The 10,274-nt window shown below is 44.7% G+C and overlaps 1 long non-coding RNA gene across 1 annotated transcript; it reads right to left on the reverse strand.

The window, feature by feature from the left end:
* Positions 1-472: 472 nt before the first annotated feature.
* LOC109738988 (uncharacterized) lies at positions 473-1,921 on the reverse strand. Its single transcript, XR_002226930.3, has 4 exons — positions 1,744-1,921; positions 1,252-1,663; positions 976-1,170; positions 473-847 (listed from the first exon to the last, which is right to left on the reverse strand). It is a non-coding gene; the product is annotated as an uncharacterized lncRNA (long non-coding RNA).
* Between the last annotated feature and the right edge of the window lie 8,353 nt (positions 1,922-10,274).

The raw sequence follows: 10,274 nt of genomic DNA on the forward strand, positions 1-10,274 counted from the left end.
CATCTCCATAGAAGATGTAAAAAAAATTATCTCCAAAAAATGCTTTTTATACATCTCAAAAAGAGACAACTCCAACAGGTAATGTATACTCCGCACTTGTGCACCTGGGACATTTCCTGCAGTAAAAACTTTAGCTCACTTCCCATGTATTGTACTCTGAAGATTGCCATTATTTAGCTCGGTTATTCTTCCGGATATCAGTATGGCTTTCTATTTATCACATTTTTCGTTAGTGTTGCCGTTGTTTTATTGGATAGATGGGCAGGTTGGCATTGGATGGCGTGTCTGCACAGCAGACCATGCCAGCAAAAAATCGTTGAAGTGCCTGTTCATATGACCCGCTAAAGCGTTCTACCTGGCCAAACAACAACTGCCGGTCGTAATATCACCGGGCACGGCAGAGCGCGCCTATTCATCTAGTCACATGGATGTCCACGAGAAAACTTAAAATAAAATAAATAAAAGCCGCATGAGCATGATAATCCACCACATTGCCAAATGGAAGGTAAGTGAACCAGAAAGAGTTTAAAGTCCCATCACTTTCAGACTATGGCATGCACCAAACCATCTCTACATAGCGCTATGGTTCCTAACAAATCACATAGTTGTACAGATAAAAACTACACCAACAAGTAGACTAGATTATAACTACTGACGCCTCAGGTGGACATGGTGATATCATTGATCTTCTTCTGTTGAGGTCGCCAACTGCGAATAGTCCCAATAACATTTTTCCCTAGCAAGCTGCATTTTTTTTTCAAACAAGGACTGTTGATGTAGATAGGGCATTTTATTTTCGTGTCATTTGGGGCTTCTAGCCACGGCTCCATCCAAAACATAACAAATCCTGTTCATACAATAAGACAAATGTTATTCAAGCTAATCTTTATCTATTTATAGAGTGATCTTTTGTAAGATACTAATTTCCTTTGTACCAGATTATTTGTTGTGCTCAAACCAATTTGAGACACTTACCCATCTAATTTGGAAAGCACATCGTTTTGTAGTCGGTAGACTCCCCGTGCTTGCAGATGACCTCGATCGAGATATGATATCCCAATAAGGTGTCCTCTTCTGTTGAACACAGGCGATCCCAAATATCCATATTCATGCATCGCACAGTTGTGAAAGAAAACGTTGACATCTTTCTGTCTCACTTGAGTTGAATCACTATTGTTTTACAAAATGCAAAGATATTAGAGTTATCAAAACCAAGGAATTATGTAGTCTGTGGTATATATAATTACTTACATTATGTTGCCTTCACAAAAGCCAACTGGTGTGACATGTTTTTCCCTAGGGAAAACGAAGGCATAAACTGGCGAACATCTTCTTGGATTCCAAGTTCAAAGTTGACAGGTTTTCTGTAGGCATTTCCTTTCAGCTCAAGAAGAAATGTGAAAAAATTATTGGTCGGATATTTAACCAAAGAACACGAGATCTTAATTAATTCTCCATATCCCCCATTCTGTGGAAGACGCACAGAGAACTCATTTGATCTCCTAAAGAAGACAGGATTTGCTATTATTGTAGCTAATTCATCAACGACGGAGGTAACAAGGCCAGCAATAACCATATTCTCCATATTCTCTTCTCTCTTCCAGTCAAAAGATATTCGGACGACTGATTTGCGAACCTCTTCCAAAGTAGACTTAAGAGAGTCCTAAGAAAAAGAATACCATCTAATATCAGAGGGGAACTCAAATCGAATAAATAATTCGAGTATAAGCTAGATTTACTGACCTTATCCATCGCCAAAGAGGGCGAGGAGGTAAAAACGGATAGCGAGGCGGCCTTATGATTATTCAGCGCGGCTGATCTGGAGAAGGAGAGCGGCCGAGAAGTGGATCAAACTTTGCAAGCGCGAGGAGGAAGGGCAGACGAAAAGAGCATGCACCTGCGCGCCGCCGTCGGGTGTGGTCTTCGGGTCCGGTTAGGGCAGGACTGGGGATATATATTTGCGGCTTGTTAAACGGGCTCTGTGGATCTTTCTTTCCTTGGAGTGGACTGTGTGGATTTCGGTGAGAGAGCAGGAACATATATTTTGCCAAGTCACAGCCCATAGGCGCTCGGCCCAAAAGTTCTGTTCTGAGAACATGTTTGTTAGAAACGTCAAAAAGGTTTCCCGAAAAGAAAACGTAAAAAAGGTGAGGGCAATGGGAACTTTTCAATTTTGATGAACTTTTTTACCATATTCGATGAACTTTTTAAAATTTGATGAACTTTTTTTAAAATTCATGAACTTTTTTCTAAAAATCGATGAACACTTTTTTCAAATCCGCTGAACTCTTTTCAAAATTGATGAACTGTTTTCAGATTCGATAACTTTTCTCAAATTCAATGAACTTTTCCTAGATTCGATGAACTTCTTCCAATTATGGTGAACTTTTCTCAAATTCGATGAACTTTTTTTCAGATTTGATGAACTTTCTTCAAATTTGAGAATTAAAAAAACAATGAATTTTCTTCATATTTGAAAAAAAATTGTGCATTTTTTAAAGAAAAACTTTGAATTTTTTTAGAAAATTACACGCATTTATCAAAAAAAAGGAAAGTAAAATGGCGAACAAAACCATTACAGGAAGAGAGGAAAGAGAGGGGCTTTGTGAGCTGGAGAAAGAATAAAAGAAAGCAAACAATTTTTGTAATCACAGGTCGTTTGATGGCTTAGTGCTTGGTGCACTGCGATGTGAAGGACGAGGTCGCAAGTTCGAATTGTTGGGAAACGTAGCATGCAATTTCAAAAAAATTCCTACGCTCACGCAAGATCTATCTACGAGATGCATAGCAATGAGAGGGGGAGAGTGTGTCCACGTAACCTCGTAGACCGAAAGCGGAAGCGTTTGGCAACGCAGTTGATGTAGTCGAACTTCTTCTCGTTCCGACCGATCAAACACCAAACGTACGACACCTCCGAGTTCTGCACACGTTCAGCTCGATGACGTCCCTCGAACTCTCGATTCATCAAAGTGTCGAGAAAGTAGATGAGTTTCGTCAGCACGACGGCATGGTGACGGTGATGGTGAAGTGATCCGCGCAGGGCTTCGCCTAAGCACTACGAGATATGACCGGAGGCGTAAACTGTGGAGGGGGGCGCCACACACGGCTAACAATTGTTGGTGTGTGTTCTAGGCGCCCCCTCCCCACGTATATATAGGTGGGAAGGGGAGGGGAGCTGCCATGGGGCGCCCCAAGTAGGAGGAATCCTACTTGGGGGCCTTGTCCAATTCGGCACCCCCCCCCTTTACCATATTCACCGGAGGGGGAAGGAAAGAGGAGGGAGGAGGGAAGGAAGGGGGAGGCTGAATCCCTCTCCTTCCTTCTCTCTTCCCCTCTTTCCCTTTCCCTCTGGTGCGGCCCATATGGGGGCGCAGCAGCCCCTGCTGGCTGGTGCATTTCCCCTCTTAGCCCATTAGGCCCTTATCTTTGCCGGGGGTGCCCGGAACCCCTTCCGGTGACCCGATATGTACCCCATACCCTCTAGAACACTTTCGGTGTCCGAATACTATCGTACTATATATCAATCTTTACCTCTCGACCATTTCGAGACTCCTCGTCATGTCCGTGATCTCATCCGGGGCTTCGAACAACATTCGGTCACCAAATCACATAACTCATATAATACAAAATCATCATCGAACGTTAAGCGTGCGGACCCTATGGGTTCGAGAACTATGTAGACATGACCTAGACACCTCTCCGGCCAATAACCAACAGCAGAACCTGGATCCTCATATTGGTTCCTACATATTCTACGAAGATCTTTATCGGTCATACCGTAATGACAACATACGTTATTCGCTTTGTCATCGATATGTTACTTGCCCGAGATTCGATCGTCGGTATCTTCATACCTAGTTCAATCTCGTTACCGGCAAGTCTCTTTACTCGTTCCATAATACATCATCCCACAACTAACTCATTAGTCACATTGCTTGCAAGGCTTCTTATGATGTGCATTACTGAGAGGCCCCAGAGATACCTCTCCGAAACTCGGAGTGACAAATCCTAATCTTGATCTATGCCAACTCAACAAACACCTTCGGAGATACCTGTAGAACATCTTTATAATCACCCAGTTACGTTCTGACATTTGATAGCACATAAGGCATTCCTCCGGTATCCAGGAGTTGCATAATCTCATAGTCGAAGGAATATGTATTTGACATGAAGAAATCAATAGCAACAAAACTGAACGATCAATATGCTAAGCTAACGGATGGGTCTTGTCCATCACATCATTCTCCTAATGATGTGATCCCGTTATCAAATGACAACACATGTCTATGGTTAGGAAAGCTTAACCATCTTTGATCAACGAGCTAGTCCAGTAGAGGCTCACTAGGGACACATTATTTGTTTATGTATTCACACATGTATTTAGGTTTCCGATCAATACAATTCTGGCATGAATAATAAACCTTTATCATGAATAAGGAAATATAAAATAACAAATTTATTATTGCCTCTAGGGCATATTTCCTTCAGTCTCCCACTTGCACTAGAGTCAATAATCTAGTTCACATTGCCATGTGATTAACACCAATAGTTCACATCACCATGTGACAAACACCCAAAGGGTTTACTAGAGTCAATACGTCGCCATGTGATTAACATCCAAAGAGTACTAAGGTGTGATCATGTTTTGCTTGTAAGAGAGTTTTAGTCTCTGCCACATTCAGAGCTGTATGTATTTTGCAAATTTCTATGTCTACAATGCTCTACATGGAGCTACTCTAACTAATTGCTCCCACTTTCAATACGTATCCAGATTGAGACTTAATGTCATCCGGATCAGTGTCAAAGCTTGCATCGACGTAACCCTTTACGACGAACTCTTTATCACCTCCATAACCGAGAAACTTTTCCTTGGTCCTCTTAGGTACCTAAGGATAATTTTGACCGCTATCTAGTGATCTACTCCTAGATCACTATTGTACCCCCTTGTCAAACTCTTGGCAAGGTACACAATAGGTCTGGTACACAGCATGGCATACTTTATAGAACCTATGGCTGAGGCATACACTACTACAGGATGCTGCTAATGCGACACTGCGATCAGAGACCCTTTGACGAAACTGTGTGCGATGCATTAATCACAAACGGGGATGTAAAAAAACCATCAAAAAAGGAAACGTTTGCGATGGCGGAGCCATCAAACACGGTTCAGATTTAGTTGCGTGTGCGATTTAGGGCACACGGTTAACCCATTCAAACTGTTTGCGATGAGGCAAAATAACAGAAACGGGCAGCCATATCAATGTGTGTGCGATATACGGCATACAGTTCGCTCCGATGAACCGTTTGCTATTAGAGAGTGCAACATAAAGGGTTAGCCAGATCAAGGTGTGTGTGATATAGGGCATACAGTTCACTCGGACGAACTATTTTCGATTAGCGAACATAACAGAAATGGTTCAATTTAACAAGATGTGTGTGATAAGTGGCAAACAGCCGACTCGGATGAACTGTTTGCGATGAGAAATTACAACACAAATGGTTAATACAGTTAGTTCGTGTGCGATTCGGTGTGTACAAAAAACTTTGAAAAATGCAAACTAGTTGCTTGCGGTGGCTAGGAGTATCGCACACGATGCGTATGCGAGTACTCGTGTGCGATGATTAGTATGTTACACATACGTTTCCTTGTGTTAACACTTGTGTGATAAATAACACGTGTGGCACCGATACGGTATTCAGGTTGTGTGTGTGCTCCACTTAATCTTCCCGCGCTCCAACGAATGCTTCCTGCGCTCCACATGGGTGAATTGTAAAATCCACGCCTATTCCCTCACCGGTTTCCCGCCACCAGCTAACGGCTTGATGCATATAACCCAGGCGGCAACGCACCGCCGCGACACTCTGCAAAGATCTAGTCCTCACCCATCTACCATTAGTTATTCCAAGCATGCCAGGCAACGACCAAAGCTTCGACGTCGACGCCTACCTGCGTTACATCTTCGGCGAGGAGAACGAGCCGGAGCAGGTCGGGGAGCAAGAGCTTCATCGGCCGGTGCATGCACCATGGCCCATCGGCATTGATATCGGCGTCACAGTACTTGGGAGCACAATCGACATATTGCAGAGGAGGTGTGATGAGCAGTTTGCCATCCACCGTGCAAAAGATGCAGAGCTACTCGGCGGCATGATCGACGACCCACCCGAAGAGCCGCCGTCACCAGTGCTCATCGAGAGCCTGATGCCCCTCAAGGAATGGGCAGAGGACCTCTGTGATTCAGTCAAGACAAAGGCAGCCAGTGGCTTCATCATTACCCATGGCGGCCGTGTCAACCTCGATCCCGATGATGTGGTGGCCAGGCTCGAGCGCATCCTTGGCGGAGTTGACGTCCCCGACGAAGTAGAACATCGCCAACGTGATATCTTGAGGATGCAGGTGATCGACGAAATTTGCTACCAGGCCAGAGACATGGAAATGGAGCGGCTCCGCGGAGTTGTCATGCGCGCGATTGCACGCTGCCAAGCTCTTCTGGAAGAGGCCCAACAGCACCAAGAGCCTCCCAGCGCCAGCAGCTCCGTAGGCGGAGGCGGGTCGGGACACTTGGAGTGAACGGCCGCAAGGGTGCTATGCTGATCATGGAGTCTGAGAAGACCATCGTCGGAAGTCCGCCAGCTCAGCCTTTTAGTCTATATTTTATTATAATTGTATGCATATGTAGGTCGTGAGTGTTCTGGGCCTTGCCGCATGTGGCATTTTAAATTATCCTGAATATGTAAGACAATTATTAAGAATTATTAACCGTTGCCATTGTAACTTTGCCTCAACGACGAGCAGAGCACGCGCAGGGACGCTAGAGCGGAGCGCGCCGCGGCCGCCTCAACAGCGAGCAACCACGTGGTCAACCTTCTGCCATCAATAAATTTTGACCTTGTTTCTTGTCACATTGCTGATTACAACGCAATAAGTAATTGCAAATTTGTTCACACCAATCAAACTAATATGTGTTCACACTTAGCACCGGGCTATAAAAACTACCCACTCGAAAATTACTTCACAGTTCCTCTCCTCATCACCCACAAAACTGGTTTTTTCTGTCAAGTCGTTCCGCCATGACCGGTAGGAGGAGTTTAGGGTGGACATATAACCAGGCAACAAAGACCAAGGCCGCGGAAGCATTAGAGAGGCCCCGCCAAGCCACAACCGCAGCAGAGATGTCCCGACGCGCCGTGGAGCCCTCGAATGAGCTCTCACGGGTACGCGAGGGCTCTCACAAGCGCATTCGGGGCGTCGGCCATCGCGACGAGTCGGCGTTCCTGAAGTCCTTCGCCAGCGACGACGACATTCTTGCTGGCGTCACTACACAGCAGGAGCTGGTCGACGGCTTGATGAAGCTGCTCAGGATCAGCGATGCCTCGGTTGACAAGGCGACCGGCCTCGTCGAGCAACTCATGGGTGACAATGTGAAGCTCCTCAAGTTGGTTGCCAAGAAGGAGGAGGAGGCCGCCGGCTGGAAGATGCTGCATGAGCAGAGCAGTGCCTCGGAGATGACGCTGAAAGGGGTCGTCGAGGAACTGATGGGTGGCTTGAGGAAGCTCCGGATCGAGCGCGAGCAGGAGGTGGAGGAATCCGTGGCTGCTTTCAAGCAAAGTCGTGAGGAATTGAAGAAGGAGCTGGAGAATTTCGCCGCCCGGCGATCCATCGACGAGTAGAGACAATAAAGACCCAGATCGTTGTCTGCAATTTCCTTCTTCTCTTGCCCCCATGTCTTCCAGGCTTTGCCGCATGTGGCATTTTAAATTATCCGGAATATGCAAGACAATTATTATCTGCGCCATTGTAAATTTGTGGTCGTATTATCCGTTGCCATTTTATTTGTGGTCGTATTATCCGTTGGCTATGTGGCAATTTAAATTAGGGTGGAATACGAGTTGAAAACACAAACAAAGTAAATGCTGCCATGGGATCACAAGCAAACACCCTCCGTCCAGGTGCTTAATTTAATTAATCCATTAATGGAGAAGTTGTGAGCGAGGCGGGCGGCAGCTTTGCATGGAGGTCAAAGAGCTCGTTTCCCGGAGAGCATGGGCGGCCTTGCTGCTTGCACGTGTCCCGTCGAGCCTGCGAGGTGGATAGGATGCACGCATCCCATCGAGCGTGCGCGGCAGACTGCTTACACGTGTCCCGTCGAGCCTGCACGGCAGACTTCTCTCGCTCGTCCCGTCTAATCAAACAGCTGCACGCACGCCACCGAGTATGGTTAAATTTCGACACGGTTAATATAATACAACCGTTTGTGATATTAACGTGTTAGCTTTTGTTTCAAAAATGACTTTGTTGGCTACTAATGTGTGCGCCTTTTCTCAAACTGGACGATTTTTTTTTACCACAACATATATGTGCCATGTCATGAAACCATGCCAAGTTTCATGTTTTTTGGGTGACTTTTTGATTTACTGGGATTTAAAAACCGAGATTCTCAATGTTTCAGGACGACAACAAGTTTGTAATTCATTCTCATTCCTTAAATGAGACCTAAACATGCACCCAATGACACATGTACGATTTCCCACCCATTTTGCTTCACTGGAGCATGTGCTTGTAGTTCAAATTTGAATTATGAACTACATTAAATGCGTAGAAAACTTAGTAATTAGTAATATATATACAATGGCCAAACGAACCCTGAACAGTTTCAAATTTCAGCCCGACACTCCTTCTATTCTATGTTGCCTGTAGAAAACAAAGTTGAAGGCGAGAAGAGGCAGCGATTATCATTTCGCCCACAAGAGGGGCATGTTTCCCTACCGGAACCACGATGGTTGCGACAGGCTCCGGTTTGTAAAAGGCTTGTAATATAGCTTCGCCCAAATTGGACAATTATATGTACCATGTAGTGACACCATGCCGAGTTTCATGATTTACTGGTGAGTTTTGGATTTATAGAGATTTAAAAACCGAGATTCGCAATGTTTGTGGCCAAGCCAGGGCGGCAACACGGTTGAATTCATTCCCATTCGTTCCATGGGACCTAAACATGCACCCCAAGGAAACATGTACGTTTTTTCTAGCCATTTTGGTGCACTGGAGCATGTATTTGTAGTTCGGATTTGAATTATGGAAATTAATTGCCTAGAAAACTCAATTAATGAATAAAAAGGTCAAACGAACCCTGAAAAATTTCAAAGTTCAGCGCGGATCTCCCGTTGTTCCGTGTCGCGTGTAGAAGAAAATATGAGGCTAGAAGAGGGAGTGATTATCGTTTGGCCCACAAGGGGACACGTTTCCCTATCGAACCCACGAGGGTTCTTGCGACAGGCTCCGGTTTGTAAGAGGTTTGTAATAAAGCTTGGCCCAAATTGGCAATGTTTTTACCACGACATATATGTGCCATGACATGACACCATGCCACCTTTGATGACTTTCTGGTGAGTTTTGGATTTATGGGGACTTAAAAACCGAGATTCGAAATGTTTGAGGACGAGCCAGGACACCGATACGGTTGTAATTCGTTCCCATTCCTGGCATGGGACCTAAACATGCACCCAAGGACACATGTATAATTTTTCTATCCATTTTGGTGAACTGGAGCATGTATTTGTTGTTCAGATTTGAATTATGGACATTAAATGCCTAGGAAACTCAATTAGTGTATAAAAAGGCCAAATGAACCCTAAATAGTTTAAATTTCAGCACGTATATCATGTCGTTCCATGTTGCTCGTGAAAGAAAATACAAGGCGAAAAGAGCTAGTGATTACATTTCGCCCACAAGGGAAACACGTTTCCCTATCGGAACCACGAGGCTTCTTTGAGAGAAGCTCCGGTTTTTGTAAGAGGTTTGTAATAAAGCTTGGCCCAAATTGGACAATATTTTTACCATGACATATTATGTGCCATGATGTGACACCATGCCACCTTTGATGACTTTCTGGTGAGTTTAGGATTTACGGGGATTTAAAAACAGAGATTCCAAATGTTTGAGGACGAGCCAGGACACGGGTACGGTTGTAATTCGTTCCTATTCTCGGCATGGGACCTAAACATGCACCCAAGGACACATGTACAAATTTTCTAGCCATTTTGGTGAACTGGAGCATGTATTTGAAGTTCAGATTTGAATTATGGACATTAAATGCCTAGGAAACTCAATTAGTGTATAAAAAGACCAAACAAACCCTGAATAAGTTTAAATTTCAGCACGGATATCCTGTCATTCCATGTTGCCCATAGAAGGAAATACAAGGCGAAAAGAGGCAGTGATTACGTTTCGCCCACAAGGGGGACACGTTTCTCTATCGGAACCACGAGGCTTCTTT

This window comes from Aegilops tauschii, chromosome 3 (genome assembly GCF_002575655.3).
Source record: "Aegilops tauschii subsp. strangulata cultivar AL8/78 chromosome 3, Aet v6.0, whole genome shotgun sequence".
In the NCBI taxonomy this organism is placed as follows: Eukaryota; Viridiplantae; Streptophyta; class Magnoliopsida; order Poales; family Poaceae; genus Aegilops; species Aegilops tauschii.